The sequence below is a fragment of the Camelus dromedarius genome, chromosome 15, assembly GCF_036321535.1.
Source record: "Camelus dromedarius isolate mCamDro1 chromosome 15, mCamDro1.pat, whole genome shotgun sequence".
Classification (NCBI taxonomy): Eukaryota; Metazoa; Chordata; class Mammalia; order Artiodactyla; family Camelidae; genus Camelus; species Camelus dromedarius.
The window spans coordinates 51,325,749-51,344,007 of record NC_087450.1 but is presented as its reverse complement, the minus strand read 5'-3'; the positions used below and the strand labels follow the sequence as shown (position 1 = coordinate 51,344,007).

General features: G+C 45.1%; 1 long non-coding RNA gene across 7 annotated transcripts in view; it reads right to left on the bottom strand.

Annotated features, from left to right (window-relative positions):
* Positions 1-18,259, bottom strand: part of LOC105092987 (uncharacterized) — a 283,085-nt gene that overhangs the window by 224,107 nt on the left and 40,719 nt on the right. For 5 of the 7 annotated variants that reach the window (XR_010384267.1, XR_004141452.2, XR_010384264.1 and 2 more), the window contains 2 exons: positions 14,710-14,817; positions 12,514-12,706 (listed from right to left, as the gene is read on the bottom strand). This is a non-coding gene — a long non-coding RNA (uncharacterized LOC105092987). Of the gene's footprint in view, positions 1-12,513; positions 12,707-14,709; positions 14,818-15,230; positions 15,380-18,259 lie in introns of all 7 variants that reach the window. The other 2 variants (XR_010384265.1, XR_010384268.1) reach the window with 2 other exon arrangements.

Here is an 18,259-nt window from a genome sequence, read left to right as displayed (position 1 = left end):
AAATACTGCATTTTTTTATAAATTGAAGGTTTGTGGCAACCCTGCGTCGTTGAGCAAGTCTTTAGGTGCCATTTTTTCAAACAGCATTTGCTCACTTCAGGTATGTCTCTGTGTCACGTTTGGTAAATCTTGCAATATTTCAAACTTTTTCATTTTTATATTTGTTATGGTGATCTGGGATCAGTGATCTTCGATGTTATTATTGCAAAAAGATTATGCTTCACTGAAGGTTCAGATGATGGTTAGCATTTTTAAGCAATAAAGCATTTTTTAAGGAAGGTATGGATGTTGTTTATAGTGTAAACATAACTTATGTGTACTGGGAAGTCAAAAAATTCCTGTGACTCACTTTATTGCAATATTTGCTTTATTGCAGTGGTCCAGAACCAAATCTGCAATATCTCCAAGGAGACCCGTAATCTCTCTCTCTCTCTCTCTTTTTTTTTTTTAGATTCAAAGATTTTGACCAAAAAATTCCAGTCTATAGAATCCAGTCTATAGAAATACATGTTAAAGTGCATCAAAGACAAGTGTAAAAAGATCTTCATTACTCCGTTTGAGTTGTGAAATATGAAGGGAATATATCTATCCATCTATAAGGAAATAGTTCAATAAATTAAAGGTATCCATACCAGGGAACTATGCAATAATTTAAAAAGAGGTCAGTGTCATGGAAAACAAAATACTCATGACACATTGTGAATGCCTGAACAAGTCTCAGAATAGTAAGTACTGTGTGATCTCAGGCCAGTGTTTTACAGCTATATAGGACTGAGGTGTATATATTTGTTAAAACTCATGAAACACTGAACTTAAAATTGGTACATTTTATTGTATAGAAGTTATCCCTCAACAAAATTCATTAAAAGGACCATATATGTATAGATAGTGGATGTTACGCATGTATTTTCAGTCCAACAAAATGGTCGGTAAGATACACTTTCTGTAGTGTTAGTATTTTTTCAACCAGCGTGTACATTCTTGTATTTTAGAAAATACAAGATAAAAACCTAAGTGAAACAAATGGAGTCATTTGCAGTGAGCCTGAATCAAAGTGGAAACAAAAATCCAGCCTGTCCTCATTAGCTGCTTCCACTGGCTGCGTTTAGTCGTTTGATACCTGGTGGGAGCGGCGGGGTTTGAAAGAGTTTTCAACATCACACACACTATTGCCAGACCTAGTCTGTATAAACACCGGTTTATTCCTTCATACGTGACTATTGAGCATACTCAAACACCAAGCCCTAAGCTAAATATTTTATAAGAGTTTGATACAAAAAAGAAGACACAGTTCCAGCCTCCAGTCCTATCAGAAAAAGCTTAAAGCATCCCATACCAGATAGTGTAACACGTCTAAGGTTGTTAACTGCTCTTGCTGCTTCACCCAATGAACACTATTTATCATTATTTTCCTTTATTTCCCGTCTGCTCTGGTCAGAGTAGTCTTTGTGCTGCCCTGCAAACATCCCAGCCTTTGCTTCCGCTGCCCCTCTCACCTGGAATCCCTGACTGCCCCGATAGTGTATGCTCTCACCCACCCAACAAGATCCATCTCCATCTTGTCCAAGAAGCTCTTGTAAGCTGAGAAACCCTCAGTCACATCCCCTCCCCACATCCTGCCGTGTTTGTTGGATAATCTTGTCCCTGCACAGAGAAAGGTGACCATGTCACCCTCTTTCCCACCCCTTCTATTGTCTTATACAATGTCAAGTACATAGGAATAATTAACTGACAACTATCAACGACTTGTCACTTTATACTTTTTTAAATGTTGGACAAAGGAGAGGAAATTAATAGGAAATAAGTGCTTTTCCAAAAGCCTAATGAGGTAGGAATTTCCCCATTTTATAGATGGATAAACTGAAGCTTAGTGAGGTGGGGTGATTTGGTCAGGCTTATACAGCTCATAAACTATCGGGCCAGTCTTCAAACCTCCTTCTGAATGTCTCAGAAGCCCCTGTCTTTGCTCTGCACCAGGCTGCCCTCCTAACTTGTCACTTAGGTGATCTCATCGAATTCTCACATTGCTGTCTCAGGAAATCCTTCTTGATTGACTAATGACATGCTCAGTAGCACTGTGGTCCTGTTCAAGGGTTTCCCGCAGCTGAATCTGATGAGAAGCCCTGGCTGTGCTCAGAGAGGTTTAGCCTGCTTCAAACTCTGGACTTTCCACAGTATCATCAGTTTTGGTCTCAAGACCTGTGTAACACACAACGTGAAGTTTTATGTATTTACAGAGGTTAAAAGTAACATCTGAGATGACAGAGTTCAAACTCAAGCCCTGGCTTCTGCAGCCAGAGTTCAGTGCTGGGGAGCCCCCATCACTCTGCTTCCCAAAGTCCTCCCTGGGGTCTCTTGGCCATGTGTAGGTTGAGCTGTCTTGGACAAGCTGCTTTGACTTTGCCTCCTGAGACTTGGACTCTTGGCACGCCAACACTGAACGCTTGGCGTCCCCAGGAGCCCGGGCACAGGGATGGCGCACGGCCAGAACCAGGCACTCCAGAGTTAACAGATCTCCATTAACCTGGAGAAAATACTCAACATTTCTGAGCCTGTTCATTCAGATATACTATGGGAATTATAGTACCTTTCCTGCCTATCCTTCAGGAGATTAAGAAAATCAGAGAGATCCTGTTTATGAAAAAACGCTACATGCCACAAATCCCTGCCTGCACTATGTTACCATACGCAGCTGCCATGGTCAAAGCACCGAGAAAAAGTCAGAAGACCTGGGGTCCATTCCTGGCTGAGTTGTAATAGCCCAGAGGCTCTGGACTCACCAAAACTGTGGGTCAGAAAGCGAGATTTCCAAGTCTGCTTTATTTGGAAATAGCATACACTTACTTGCAGAATGCTCTGGAGGAGAAACTTAACAAGCTGGGACCTACACGGATAAGCCACGCTGTCTCGGATTAACTTCAGCAGCAACATCCTGGGATTATGGGACTCCAGACAGAACACTGACCTTTGGTGACTCACTCACTCTTGGTGCCCAAAGCATCTTTTTTGCATCACTTTTTATTATTTTCAATTCTCTTGTTATTTTTAACCATTCTAGCTTAAGTGCATTTTAATCCTATAAGCCACCTCAAATCCATTTTTGAATCATGTCATCTATAAAACGTCAATTAACAAACAACTTGTTTTGATCGTAGCAAGTCATAGAATTTCAAAACTGGAAAAGAACTCAGAAATCAAATTCAGCCTCATAGGTGCCATAACAAGACAGAGACCCAGAAAGAGAAAGGGACATGTCCAAAGTCACATATCTCGTTGAAGGCAGGGTCAGGAAGGGACCAGGGGCTCACAGTCCACTGCTGTCCACATCATTGTATAATAGCAGCCTGGCTCGCTCTCTGCAGCTGTAAAATGGAAATGGTAACACTGTGGTCTTGCAACATTATACATCAATGCTGTGTAAGAAAAACCTTTGCTGTAATTATTACTGGTGGTTTATCAAAACTTTAATGATAACAAAACAATGTTCTCCCTGAAAACTCATGAAAGATTCCTGGGAACCTAAGAACATGGAGTAACCTTGACTTGGGCCACTGAACCAGAACATTTAGAACTGGGCTGCTCAGACATGCAGTTTGTATGCTGCATAAAGCTTCCCAGTTCAGGGGCCAGAGAAAGCCTGTACAGACCAGCTGTAAGCCGGCTTGGAAGCCTTTTAGGTGTAGACTGCGGTGGCGTAGAGAATACTCAGACACAGATAACTCAAAAACTTACTCCTGTTGTTTTTTGAAGCAGACTTGAGGCTCTGCACTGGAGGGGCCTCAGGAAACAACATTACGTCCCACTGACGTAGCAGTGGTAATGCTGAGAAAGGGGTGCTCCAGAGCTTCCAGGCCAGGAACCTGGGCTGAGTCAGATTCTGTGTGTCCCCTTCCTAACTCTGCCATCGTGAGCAGATCACATGACCTCTTTATTCAGACTCCTCATCTAAAAACAGGAATAAAAATAAGATCTACCTCATCGGGGATTCATAAAAACTAAAGTAGTTAATAATGTAAATTGTTTAAAACAATGACTAGTGTGTGCTAAGTGCCCACTAAATGCCAGCTCTTACTTCATCGTCGCAAGCAAAGAATGCTAGTTTGGTGGCAGGAGCAAGACTAACCAGACACCAACCTCAGGCCCACATGTCCCACACTCTTCACAAATTCATATTTAAAGGGTTTAAAAAAATGTTCTTTTCCAATACCAATTTCTAAACTGTTTGAGAGAAGCTTTCTGTTCTTTTTGAGTTTTCACAGAGAAGGATACAGGTGAAGGAAAACCTCAGGAGCCTACGAGAATAGCACACAAGTAACTGCTTTGGCTGCCTGCATTAGAGAAGCCTCACCGTCAAGCCAGCAGAAACATCCCAGGAAGAGCAGCGTGAACACCAAGAGGACACTGAGGATGCTTGGCAGTGGGCAGCCTGCTTCTCGGCCATGCCTTACCCCCACCCCCAACTGTATCACTGGCTCTGTCCCCACCTTCACGATGGGACCCTGAATAACTCCCAGCCCTCGGGGGTCCTGAGTTTCTCCACCTATGAGAAGAGACAGTGCTTTAAATGACCCCTCTATATCTTCCAGCTTAACTTGAAAAAAATTATACCACTTGCTAGCCTCTCTCTCCAAAGTGAAAAAACCCTCACCATTGCTAGAGGTCATGCACAGCAATGGAGAAATGTTAAGCAGTTGGTGCAAAATATCCAGTAACTGCATCAAAATCATTTAACATAAAATGACAGAGACCCAAAGCAGACTTGTATAGTGGGAGAAATGGAATCTTTCAAATTCTCCGTCAGTCCTTTGGAGCTGGCCAAGCAGGTCCACCCAGGTCATGGGTGAGCTGAGTAGAAACATTCTAGCCAGACCTTTCCCCAGCTCTCCATTCCCCTCCCCCCAGTTGTGCATCACAGAAATCACTCATAGTGCCCCGGTTAGAGAATCGAGGTTCTGTTTCTGCGGGTCTCTACAGATAACCGAGGACTGGCCGATCAGTTAACAGGTTTCGAAGAAGCACGGCTGTTACAAAAGGCACGTATGGCCTGAGCCTGGTGCTCTCCGCAGGAGTACGTGCAACCAACTTTCTAAGAGTAGCAAAGATGTCAAATGCTTCCTCTCTTAGCTCATCACTACTTGGCAATTTAGGAGGAGTCAGAGATCATAAATGGCCTCGTGAGATCTTCAGAAAATCTCTTCTCGAAGGAAAAATGAAAGTGGCAGCAGCAGCTAAGGTGAAGGATTGTGGAAATGAGCTTGATTGGGATGCATTCTAGGAAGCCACGTTAACCCAGCACATCACATATTTAACGGGGTGGCAGAGCAACCGAGGGGGCGTCAAACCTTAGAACACACCAAGGGCCCAAAGCAGACCTGTGTCCTACCTCCAAGGTCATGGAGACATCTGGCTCCATGGAGAAACATGGAGGTGACTGTCCCTCCTTGCTAGTCTCGAGCTTCTCTGAGCCGGCCACTGCCTCTTTCTGCTTCTCTTCTTTGCAGAAACCAGGAGAGGCATAGACACTTACTCTGTCATTCCCAAATATGCGGGAAACATGTTCTGTTTCCCACCCTCAGAAGACTTTGCAGCAAAGAGGACGAACTCCTCCCTTCCCATCCACAGAAGCCTCAGGAGAGCTGACCGAGTCTCTTCGGGCATCTCTCAGAGTCTATGATACAGGCTGCTGCTAATTCTGTCTTCAGATGTCTACAATCATTGCTGCTTATTCGTCCTTTGAGCAAATATTTATTGTGTCTATTTTATGCCGGCTATATGTATAAACACAGTGGATAGAGTAGTTAAGAACTTAATTTAAATTCAAGGTTAAATTTTAAAGTAGGCAAATAATTTCAGAGAGTGAGAACTGCTCTCAGGAAAAGAAAGCAGTGGAGCAGACCAGAAGGTGGCTGAGGGCAGGCCCAGAGCTCTATTTCAGAAAAGCCAGTCATGAAAGACGCTGAGAAGAAACCTGTCCGGTCCTAAGTGTCAGACGTTCCTCCACGTTGGGGGTCTCATCAGCATGCTCTCCGCTTCCAGCCAGCCCTCCTGCCTCACCCGCAGACCACACACTTGGGTCCCGCCCCAGCATGAGCATCCTGAGCCCGCGAGGTGTCTCCGCATTTCCTTATCCTTGTGCAGACAGAGTCGCCTCTTGAGGTTGCCCTCCCATGTCCATCCGCGTTTCCCCAGTTCCTCCCTTCCAGCCTCAGGTCAAACGTCTCTTCACATCAGCTCCTCCTGACCCATTACCACTGCCCTCACTGCACTTTTCTCTCAGCCTTCTCTGAACTCTGCACACATAGATACCTATTAAATCACTTGCAACACGTTGTCACACTTCTCACATTGTATTAGAATTATTGCTTTGATCATCTGTCTTCTTATTAAGCCGCAAGCCCCACACCACATGCCCAGCATCACATCACATGCCCAGCATCCCTCACCACACTTGGCCCACAAAACACTACAGCAAAGCAATAAGCCTCCCAAGGCCTACGTGAGTCTAGAACGGTACCTATCCTAACTTCACAAACGAGGAAACAGAGGCTCAGAGAAGTTAACTCACTGACTCACGTAAGGTCATGCAGCCAGTAAATGGGTGAAGCTGGAATTTAAAACTGGGTGTTCTGAAGCCAAATCTTACACGTAGAGGGTTAGCGTCCAGTTCATTAGGGTAAAAGGAGGAAATCTGGGCCTGAAATAGCAGAGCCACTGGCAGCCCCTGCACAGGTGTCACTTTGAGTCTCCACAGAGCTCTGCCTGAACCCCATTCTCCGCTGGCCAGAAACTGAAGCTTATCTGTGGTATTTAAAGGTCCAAGAAATTGTGCAAAGTTTCATGGTGGGGATGGAAAATGTCGTCTGCTTCTGTCAAATTTCAAACTCTTGAAGTTGTCTTATTTTTTTTCAATGTCCTTCATGCTAAAAATATTCTCCACATTCCCCCTCCAAGAAATTCCCTTTTGTCATTTAAATGGTCAAAGAAAACACTGAAGAGATCAAAACGAAAACGTGACAATTCCGGACAGGTGAGCAGACCAGAGCAGCCCCTGTGTCTGGATGCACTGAGAAGTCCCTCAGCCCAGCAGCAGGGCACCCGGCTGAAGCAGCTACATTTATTTTAAAATCTATCCTGCCACTGCAGGGAAGGTGGCCTTGAGGTGAACACTTTATCTCTGGAAAATCTGGTTGCCTATGGGGATTTCAGTTGCTAGTCCCAGCCCCGCTCTGTGTGAGGCAGAAACCACCTCCCTTATTTCACATCTTTACCACCTGCAGACCCAGTTTCCCCCTGAAATCTTCCCCAACAACTTCTGTCTCCGTTGAGCCATCGGTCATTTGCCACATGCATTGTTGTTTCTTGTATCTTCTCCAGACTGATCCATTCCAGTGCACACCCCTGCCTCACACCTGTGCACGCCCCACAGTGTTTGTGTGAAAGGGCGTCCTGGTCTGTACACAGCAGGTGATTAATAAGTGAGGTCAGTGAGGTCATCCTCCCTGCCTGCACCCATACAACACAAGCTGCTCTAATCCCAAGAAGATCAACTGACCAGATGCAGGGCTTTCAACATCCTAATGTCACATTCTAAGGGAAGAGAATACATACTTTCCCAAAACTCCTGTCTGGGTCAGGAGGGAGGGAGGGCTTGGCTGTTTGGAACATGAGCCCCCACAGCATCCCCTGCGCGCGCGCGTGTGTGTGTGTGAGTGACAACACTGACTCAAGCCACAGCCTTCTCTTCTGACCCCCCTTTCATCCAGTGCATGGTGTAGACTCAGCTGTGGTGGGATGGGAAGGGCTCGGCTGGGCCCCATGAGAACTGGGCCCCATCCCCCCCCCCCCCGGTAACTGGGTAGAAGACAAGGAAGGATGGTACTTCCAGGAGCACCACTTTGTTCAAATTAAAAATTGCCCTGTAATTTGGAAGTCACTCTCCTGAAGCTTGGCCTGTATATCAGGCAGTGTCTGTCCAAAAGGGAAAGAACAATTGAACAATGAATGAGGCAACCACACTGTAAGCGCTCACCCATGATACATGCATAGAGTCTTTCAAGAAATGATATACCCTACACGGGGGCCCTGGCGGTCTCCAGTGGGTCTTAACCACGTCAACTGTGACAGCAAATGCAGAATGAAGAGGTTCCAGGGCTGTAATTAGACTATGAGGCTGGACTTCCACTTCATCCCTACATAACATGCCCAAGAAGATCACAGGCAGGTCAGGAAAGAAGAGGGGAAAGAGTTCACACACCTGTGTCAACCAGAGTGGCCTGGTGTCCATTGTCCCTTCTCATTCTCCCGGGTGGATTAACAAAGGACCGTGAACATAAAAGTCAAGAAGCCCAGGCCTCCTGATACTGAGATAATCTCACCTCTCCCATTGTCTTTTGAGGGTGCATGGAGACCTGTATCTCCTGGCAGGGATGCATCGCCCTGGTTTGGCCATGCTTTCTCGGGGACTTCCTGCCCAGCTAGGACTGCCTGCTGAGTCTCAGCTCAGGAGCTAAGTGGTCCCCTGAACCCCATGTGAACACAACTGTGCTAATGAGACAGAGTAATTGGTGCTTAACAGTTAAAGGCAAAATGTGCCCTCAGGGTGACAGGAAACTTCCAGACTTTCTTGTTGGGCTACCTAGTGAAGGACGCCCCGAGGTACAAGCTGGTGACATCCACGCATGAGCACGGCACAGACGCCCAGGAGGCAAGTTGGGTTTGCCTGTGAGGCCACAACTCTTCTAGACAATGCCTTTCCTCTACTTCCTCATAAAGTCCTCTCCTTCTGCTGTGTGGCCTTGGCTAAGCCAGGTGGTAAGCTACTGAAAAACACACAAACACAGACACAGAAGAACAAAAGCAGGAGCGAACATACACCCCCTGATAGCCTCCATTCTGTAAGTGTGTGGCTTACTGGTCTGTCAGTGAGGTGGATGGGGAAGAGAAGGCCATGGATTCACAGTAGGGTCACTGAGGTCAGATCAGAGAGATTGGGACCAAAGCCTTTGGGGGATCCCCCAAGGGAACGAATGGGCCACTGAGATCTTTTGCTTTTTCTGGGAAACCATACTCAAGCACCACTCATGGTTCTTTTCCGCCCTATGTGCTGAGATTCTGGGCAATGGGAACAACTGTTAATGAGGGGGCTTCCATGTGGTAAATGGAATTCCAGCCCAGGCTGAATACCCGTATGGAGGATACCATGGATCCAGTCTGGTCTCAGAAGGATGTGGGCATGATTGCTATTTTTAAGAAGTTGATAAAAATTTATAATCAGACACAGAAGAATGACTGCAAAGAAATTTATACTGAAAAGGTCTGAGCTAGGGATATCTACTCTATCTTTAGTGCACAACATATGATTTAGTTTGGAAAAGTGTGGAAAGTTTACCTATACATCTACCAAGCCACTGTAGTGAAGCATGGCTGAAAAGATCCCATCATCCACTGCACCACTAGAAAGCCTGGCCCGTGCTAAGTCAACGCATATTCCATGATCATGAGCCACCTTCCAGCCCCTTCTCCAGGGAACCCAACCGTGGATTGTAGAACTGACTAGGGACACATGCCCCACCACCTTCTCATCTGTCTCCTATTCCTTCTCTAGGCCAGCAGCGAACTGTATCCTTTTGCAAATCTCTGCTACCTAGATCGATTTGTTCTTTCCATCTACCTCAATTTAGTGCAGCCATTCAACCATCACTCTCTTGTCTCCTATCTTTCTGGATAAATTGGACCTTTGGTGACTACTCCATCAACAAGAAATGTTCCGTCTTTAAAGTATTGCTTTGTTGCACATTTTATGGGAGATCTTGGCGAGAAGCGGGTTGTGACTGGGCGATGTTATTTTCTCAAAAACTGTGAGGTCTCAAGAAAAACAGTGTCTGAGGGCATGTCCGAAATGCTGATTAACACCTGGAAAAGCAGACACCAGAGGCCCGCTTCTTAGGCAGACTTCCAGCCTAATTCACACAGCATACCTAGGAGACTCAGACACCAGCTCGCATCCTACCCTGCTGAAGAGGGAACTAGTTCTGGCAGTACAAGCACTGGGGCCGCTTATCTCAGGAAAAATCAAGGCAAAGTTAAGCCCTGGAACCAGACTTGCTCACTTGGCTGATGGAAGCTGTCAGTGGACCTGGGCTCCATTTGGGTAGATATTAATCTGCAGTGCTTGCCAAAACCTTGGCAACTGGACTGATAAAGCCATTGTACAAAGTATGTTGAACTATTCCTTTGGGAGACGTGACTGGGGAGACCAAGTCTTCACACCCTCCCCGTGTCTTCTCACAATCATGTAATTGGCTTTGGCAGCTGGCATTATGTGGCATCCACAGGCAAGGAAGAATCCCCTTTTCTTTCGTGTGGAGGTGACTCATGTCTAATTGGGAATCAGAACAGCAACTTGGCCTCATTGGCCCTAGATTCCCATCAACTGAGTTAATTACTCCAGATCCATGGGCAGCCCCACTTGAGAATGAAGTCGAACCAGACACAGTTTGCTTTATCTCTCCAAAAGAATGGTATGATAAGCTCTGTTGCCAACGGCAGAATCAGCAACATTGCAGTAAAATAAAAAACAATGCCTCTTGGTCCGAGACATAACCACAATACTTTTTTGGATCCAAATTCTGAAAGCTATGAGAGTGAACATCTTGTTCGTGTTGATTTTGGCAATTTCCAAAGATGCTGTGTATATCTCCCTGCCACCCACTAAATCTCCCACCCTTGCCACTTCATCAGTGACTCCAAATTCATGAAGAAAATCTGCATAAGAAAAATCCCCGCTCCTCATAAAACTACGACCTCTACACACAGGAATGTTTTATGGAAAAAGCACTTTCAAATGAAAGTTCTAAAATGTGTTTAAACAAGGATTGTCTCATCGTTTGGGTACCACATAAAGAATAAATGTGTATCATAGTGAATAATCATCAAGCTCTGTGCTCCATGTACAACGGTGAAAGAGATCCAGCTCCAATGTAAGCACCTTGAGGGACCAGGGTTTAATTAACTGTGTAGCCCCAGAAACTATCCGAGTTCCTGGAACATGGGAGATAACAAATACTTGTTGAAAGACTAACTGTCAGACTCAGCCACTTTGGGGGCTATGTAATAAGTCCTGTGTGCCAACTGTTGGATAGAATTAACCCCTATACACCACGCTCTCTCCCCCCTCTGAAAATCCATACACACACACACACACACACACACACACGTGATCAGTTTATCTAGGCTAATACATGCAAAGATAAAGAAAAGATATGGCACTAGATCTGGAAATTACAATTTAGAAAATTCAGGAAAGACCTAAGATTCTCATACCGGCATTCATTCCTCCTGAGAGCCTATACACTTGGGACAGGTACAGGTGAAAGTACATAGAGCTCTGAAGCACCTTTTGGTTAACATTTAAAACTTCAAACTTTAAAAATGGGGGATTGGAAACATACACTCATTTCTCTGCTTTTGCTCTACCTGTTTCTCATTTGCTTATTTACTTGCTGTAGTTGATGTCTGGCATATAAAAACATAAAATAAACCTATTGAAACACTAATGTTTTTCCAAAGATTAAGTGTAGAGGAAGGCCAGATGACTTCAGGAGAAGTCTCATTCACCAACAGACACCACACACTCTCACACCCAAAGCCCTCCTTGCTCATGTTTGTTTCCCAAACTGACTCGCAGAGAGACTGGCTTGTTGAAGACCAGAGCCACAGACCACTTTCATATGTATGGCTCATTGCTTTCATGGGTTCTTGGTGACCATAAAGGTCTTGGATTCCTTTACAAATGTAAAAACATATTTCCTCTTTTTGGGGTACCAAGAATTCATACCAAAGGCTGTGGTGAGATATTCTTGGTCTGTGCCTATGCGTAACTGAAGGCCACCTCCTCTGACATAAAGACAGTCATTAATAAAAGTAGAGTTTCTCTTTTAAAGAGACAGATGTACGTGGCCTGAACCTGCCTAATCTTGGATATCACTGTTGGCTAATGAATTGCCTCAATGACCAAAAATGCCAGTTAGTGTCATTAAAAGTTCCGAAAATGTATTTTAAAGGATAGAAACATGATTTACTGACACATCAGATTTTCTGATTTGCATTAAAAAGGATGTCAAGAATAATTCCCAACATTTCTGTAGGATGTTAGAGTTTGCAAAAGCTTCTTTCCTTCCATGACCCCTTTTGAAATCCCTTACACCTGCCCACAAGGCAGAAAAGGCAGGTTCCCATGTGATCTGCCTGCACCTCAAGTGGAAGGGTAACAGGAGTTAACAATGGGGTTCTTCCCAGTAACACATGATAAAACAAGATGCTAACCCACCAGTGCAGGACTTGCAAAGGAAATGTTTCAGAAGTCACATTTACAATCCTTAGTCCAAGATCCTTTCTGAAATCTTTGAGGTTGAAGAGACTTAGAAGAAGGGATTTCTGTGGCAAGAACACTGAGCATTACACCACCCCTACACACACCCCATGAGGAAAAGAAATGGAATGCATCCCTTTTACCTGTGGGAGGCTTCAGGATTCCAGTTTGGAGAGCTTGATCTGGGGTCTGAAGGAACAGAGACTGGTGCTGGTTCCAAGCCTAGAGAAGCCCAGGAGAGAGAGGCAGTGATGGGCTCTTTAAAGGCAGAGGGAGGAGAGAGGCTGCCCTGGAAATGGCCTGGGTTTGGAGTTTTCCTGGAGTTCCATAAGGACCCTATAGAAAGATACCAGAATATATCATGTTAATAAGACTCCTCCTGGAAGCTGGGCAGCAAGATAACCCCAAGAAAGGCCAGACATGGGTGGCTGGAGTCATAAGTAGCTGATCTGAAGGGGCATCAACTGAGTTAAAGGAAGAGCAGTTGATCCCCAGTATGAGTGTCGAAGCTCCCACCAAACCCCGAGGGCGACAGTCTCTGATCGTGGTAGGCCCCATCCAGCAGCGCCTTCCTTGCTCCCTAACTCACTCCCTGCGGCCCTGGAAGACCCAGAGCCAACTCAGGACAGATGCTGGGAGTGCAAGAATAGCACAAGACAGGAAGCAGAGAAGACAGCCTCCCACCTCCGACTGCAGGCTTCCCAGCCTGAGGTATTAATTACTGAGTTGCAGAAGCAGAGAAGCTTCAATGTAAAATGAAAATGAAAGCATCAAAAATTCAAAATATCTAGTGACTACACCATAGAAGCTCGACTGCCTAGCCACTGCTGATTACATTTCACGGGATGCCTGAGTCTAGGACTCGGGCTGGGGTTGGGTACCCCACAAGTCCATTATGGAGAACCAAATCTGGGATAAAAGGAAGGGCAATCAACAGAGAACCATCGCAGGTAGGCTCTTCAGAGCCCTTGCTGTTGTGGAAAAAGACACACGGAACCCTCCTGGGCAAGGGCCCTCACCTACAAGGCCAGTCCTTCCTCAGATGCTGGCTCTGTCCTAGGCACACTCCTTTCTCCCAAATGAGGAGGTAAGGCATGGATCTGTCTCCAAATAACCAGGTGACCAGCCGCTCAAAGCCCTGTGTGCTGAGTCCCTAAACCTCACAGTCACGTGGGAAGTCAGAAGATGGAAAAAGGAAACTTGAAGAGTGTGCTTCCCGAAGGGGACAGAGCTTGTAACAGCCTGGAAAGTCAGCAGATCCCAGACAAAGCCAAGCAATGCAGGATGGCCTCACAATTGCATTCTCTTGACACACCGGATTCTCTGTGAATTTCGTTGTTTCGTAACACCCAAAGTGGTTTCATTTGAGCTCAGCCATTATGGATGATGTGCTTTCTCTGTCAGAGACACTTGTCAGGAGCATCTCAGGGGAATCTCCTAGTTCCAGCTATAGCCCTGGCACTAACATACCATATTACTCCGTGGACAAGTCCCTTTCTCTTTGCAATTCTCCTTCAGACTCCTGTATGTAAAATCAGAGCACAAAATGAGATGGCCTCTAAGACCATCGTTGCTCCAGCGCGTTATACCATGTATGGAGTCTGGAAGGATTTAAAAGTGGCTAAATTATGCAGCATTAATTAGCCTTTGAATTTGTATAGCATTTTGTAATCTTGGCAAAATTCTTGCACAGTTCATTACCTAGTTGGTTTGTACCTTCACCTTTGATTCTAAGGAATCAGTGGTACTAGCCTTACTAAACAAATGAGGGACTGGACTGAGGGCTAGTAAACGAATTATCCCAGGTCACACAAATAGCAGGAGAGCTTGGACCAGGAGCGAGGCAGCTTGATTCCCAGCCTGGCCTCCTCTCCTTGCCCCACAAAGTCTGGTGTTTCCAGTTAAGAACGACACAGGCAGCCCCAGGGAACTAGCATTACACTGGTAATGCTAATGTCAGGTAACAACATTGCACTGCTCCTTCTCGAAGTCCCAAAAGCTGGTCTGATTAAGTGGACTCCTCCCGGTCCTGTGAACCTCAAACAACCTTCTTTCTAAGTTTCTTTCAGTAACTCTGACCATTTGGAGAGAAAACAAACTCATACTCAGAGGAATTTAAGGTGTTATTTTAACTTTGTATACCATGCATAAAAAGTTACCCTTTCACTTGAATTTTTGAGTATAAGTTGGGAAAAAAAAAAGATTTGGCACATGTTCTCCAGGTGAATGCCCCAGGGCCTGAAGTCTAACTCCAGGACAGCCAACAAAACACCAGAGTCACCCCCTCCCTCCTCCCTCCCTTTTCCCCCCCAATTCCCCTCCCCTTCATTGCATCTCACCAGCCACCTGTGAGGTTCCAGACTTTCTTCAAGCAGCCTGAATTTAAAGCAAGAACTTAGCCCCAACAGTCAGAATTTCTTCCTGGCTCATTGTCTTTGTCTTGTGCACTGAAAGAAGAGAATTAATGCTATATTGTTTAAAGAGAAATAAAAATCAAGAACATATTCAGTCATTACAAAAGCACAGAACATCCTTATGACACAAAGACCCAACACACACACACACACACACATACACACTTACACAAGTGGCCATAAACATAAATTACTGTATAGTTATTCAGAATGTCAGCAATCCCAAACCATCTAGGGCACAGCTATTAACCTAACAGAGGAAAATTCTCCTGAAAAAGGACTTAAAATGTCAAATGCCCAGTGACGCTGGCATGGGGGAGGGGGGCAACCTGCAAAATACAAGCCTCACAAAATTTTCATTATAGGCATTGTTATTCCTGTTTTATAGAACAGAAAAACTAAGCCCAGGAATGTTAAGTAACATTGCCCAGCGAGACACAACTTACTAAAGAAAGATCTAGGATTTGAACTCAGGATTCTCTAGATACAAATTCCGTGCTCTTTTCTCTGTTTTGTGCAATGTCTCCCGTGACAGGTAGCAGTCTAAAAATTTGTATGATTCACTCTGATTGGTGTCCTCAGGTCTTCGCCTAAGCTGTATAGCATAAAATAAGGAAGCAGCTATGAGCAGCAGTTGAAACATCTTCATAGAAGCAACTAAAATACATAAAGACAGAAAAAAACTATAGCCAGCATTGCATATTATATTTTCTAACTGATTTTCACATGCATCACGTCTACTGATCATCATGGCACCGGGAGGCAGTTGTAGCTGTCCCCGCTTTGCATTTCAGTGAAGTGCCTGTCACTGTGCTTCAGTGCACGGGCACAACAGCCAGGAGTCCTTCAGGAGTTTCTGAATGTTTCAGTGTTTTACAGCGTGGCGTCATCAGGGCTGGTCAGGCACAATTTGTATTCAGTATCTGCTGATGAGTAAGAGCAAATTTTAAAGATCTGCACCAGAAATGTTTAGCCTACAAAAAGTTTCTTCTTTGAGAAAGAATCATCAATATATGGGGAAAAAAATCACTTTTGAGGAAGAGTTCACTCCTTCACAACGCATAGGTCCTACATTTCTTTCCTCACATAACACAAATTCAGCTCCGATTTTTGTTCATTCAACTTCTACGTGGATAGTTCTACCTATTCCACGTGACATAAAATAACTATTTATAACCACATAAAGGGCGAGAATTACACAGGAGCATTAACACGATTACGTTCCCTAAACTGTTATTAAGAAGAACTCATCCGGGGACTCCAAAATGTGTCACAATCAGACCCACTGGCTCCCTGCTCAGAATTCTCTTCCACTTTGCCTAGTCCTGGAACCCTGCCTTCTGGAGGGGAAAAGTCAGCTAGCTACCGAGAAAGAAATGCAGGTCTACTGGGAGCGTGGACCTCCACCCCAGGTAACCCCCAGATGGCCTGAAAATGGTACTGAGAGCATTGATAATTCTATCACTAATCAATTCCCCAAATTTGCCACTGCAGTAAGACGACTGTTACTGGCAAGTAAGTAGTACCCCCACAGGGCTGAGGGTGTGCTCTGCTCAGCATCAGACTTTTCAGCTGAGTGGACAATCTGGTGTAACAGTGGCATGCTGGGAGCAGGGACACTGGACGCCAAAGCTCCCCTGGTCCTGTTGGTAACTTCATTTCCCAAACGTTCATAATTAAACAGCTTTTATTGAAGTAATCAGCATGAGCTCCTTAACTTTGTTTTTGCAACCGGTATCGTGTTTATGGAGCCAAATATTAGAGACTTTGATACTGAATACCTCCTCGGACGTGTTAACATTGGCAGGGGCTCCAGATTCTGAAGATGCCGGGCTGCCTCGGCACAGCCGCCCCTCCAGCCTCCAGCTCATCGGCCCCCCCAAACCACAAAGCAGCAGTTCTCCTGTAAGACTCACTTACAATATTTCTCCTGAAGGGCCCAGGGAATGGCGTGCAATTGAAACAGGGTGAAATGTGATCTCAAAGTGTCTGTCGGACCAGAAGTTTTCAAAGAAAACATTTCTTAAATCTTGTGCTCACTGCTGTTTCAGCAGGCCAATTAGATTGGATGGGACTTGGGGGGAGCTGTCGCCAGTCACTGCAGCAGGAATAGCAAACAAGACTTAAAGCAAATAAACGAGCCCCAAACTGGCATCCCAGGGGCCCCTGGCCAATGACCTCCTTCACTCCCCAGGCGGGATGGCCAGCCCACCCTCTGGGACCCAGGGCCGAACTACAGGTTAATCAGATGAGACACTGGTTAGCAGCCTCGATTACTAGAAAGTAATTAATCAGGGAAAGTCTCCAAACAGGAGGAGAATAAATAAACACCGGGCACATGCGGTCCCATTTGGGCTGTAGATAAGACTGCCATCCAGGTGTCCTGCTCCGGGAGTGCCCATTTATCTTGCTCCGGTCCTCTGAGGAAACATGGTGACACTTCTCACATCTGCCTAGAAAATGCAAAGCCAAGAGGGCTCTGAGTTGGAAGAAGATGAGGGACTTTGGAAAAACTATTAGAGGAAAGGCTGGGGGGTAAGTGGGGGTTGTGGTGAGCCTTGCCCTCCCTGCATGTCCTTTTCCATTCTGTGCAGACTCTGCCTTATTTCCACCTTTCAGAAAAAAAAAAAAAAGTTGTGTGGTTTTGCAAACTCCTACTCACTTAGAGAAAACCAGGAGCTCAAGTAGTGTTCTTAGGTCTGGGCATAAGGAGCCTACAGGGTCACTGGCCCCTCGAGCATCTATTCAGCTTCAGAGACTCGGGACAAGCTACAAAGGATTCAGATCATCCGAAATGACTAGTTTCTTCTTCAACATTGACTTAGGGAAGAGGAAGATTAGGAAGGAGGGGAAGGAAATGTAGTTAGTGCAAGTGGAAAGTATCAACCATTGGTCCAGCTTGACCTGACACGTCACATCAAATAAGGTCATTTGTTTACGTTGCATCTCTTTCCTTCTGGAGGAACAAAAAATGTCAGCAGCTAGAGAATGTGCGTAATGTAAACATGGCTGTGTTAGCTCAGCTTCAGGGAAAGCACACCCCAACGTAAGTCAGCGCGAGACATCCTCTGCTCAGAGGACAAGCACAATGATTTTAACCTAATGACCCGCTCTTAAACAGCTCTACAGCAAATCACAATTAAATAAATACCACTTAATAGCAGAGATTTGTTTTACTGCTAGATTATTTGTGGGGAGAGAAGGAGAAGGTTGAATGAGCCACTTAATCTTTAATTATAAAATTAAGGTAGTTTCCAAATACTATTATGAATTCAACCTCCAACTAAATTTATAAAATGTCACAGCAATGACTTATAGGCATTCTGGAACGAAACAGAGAAGCAAGGGAGGAGAGGTGTGGAGGTATACCAAAAATTGAGGTTGCTTTGGTTTGTTGTCTTAAGCCGAAGTTGAGTCTAGTGGCCTTTCTTCAGCCCAATGATGAGAACTATGTGGTCAGAGCCACTGAAATCAT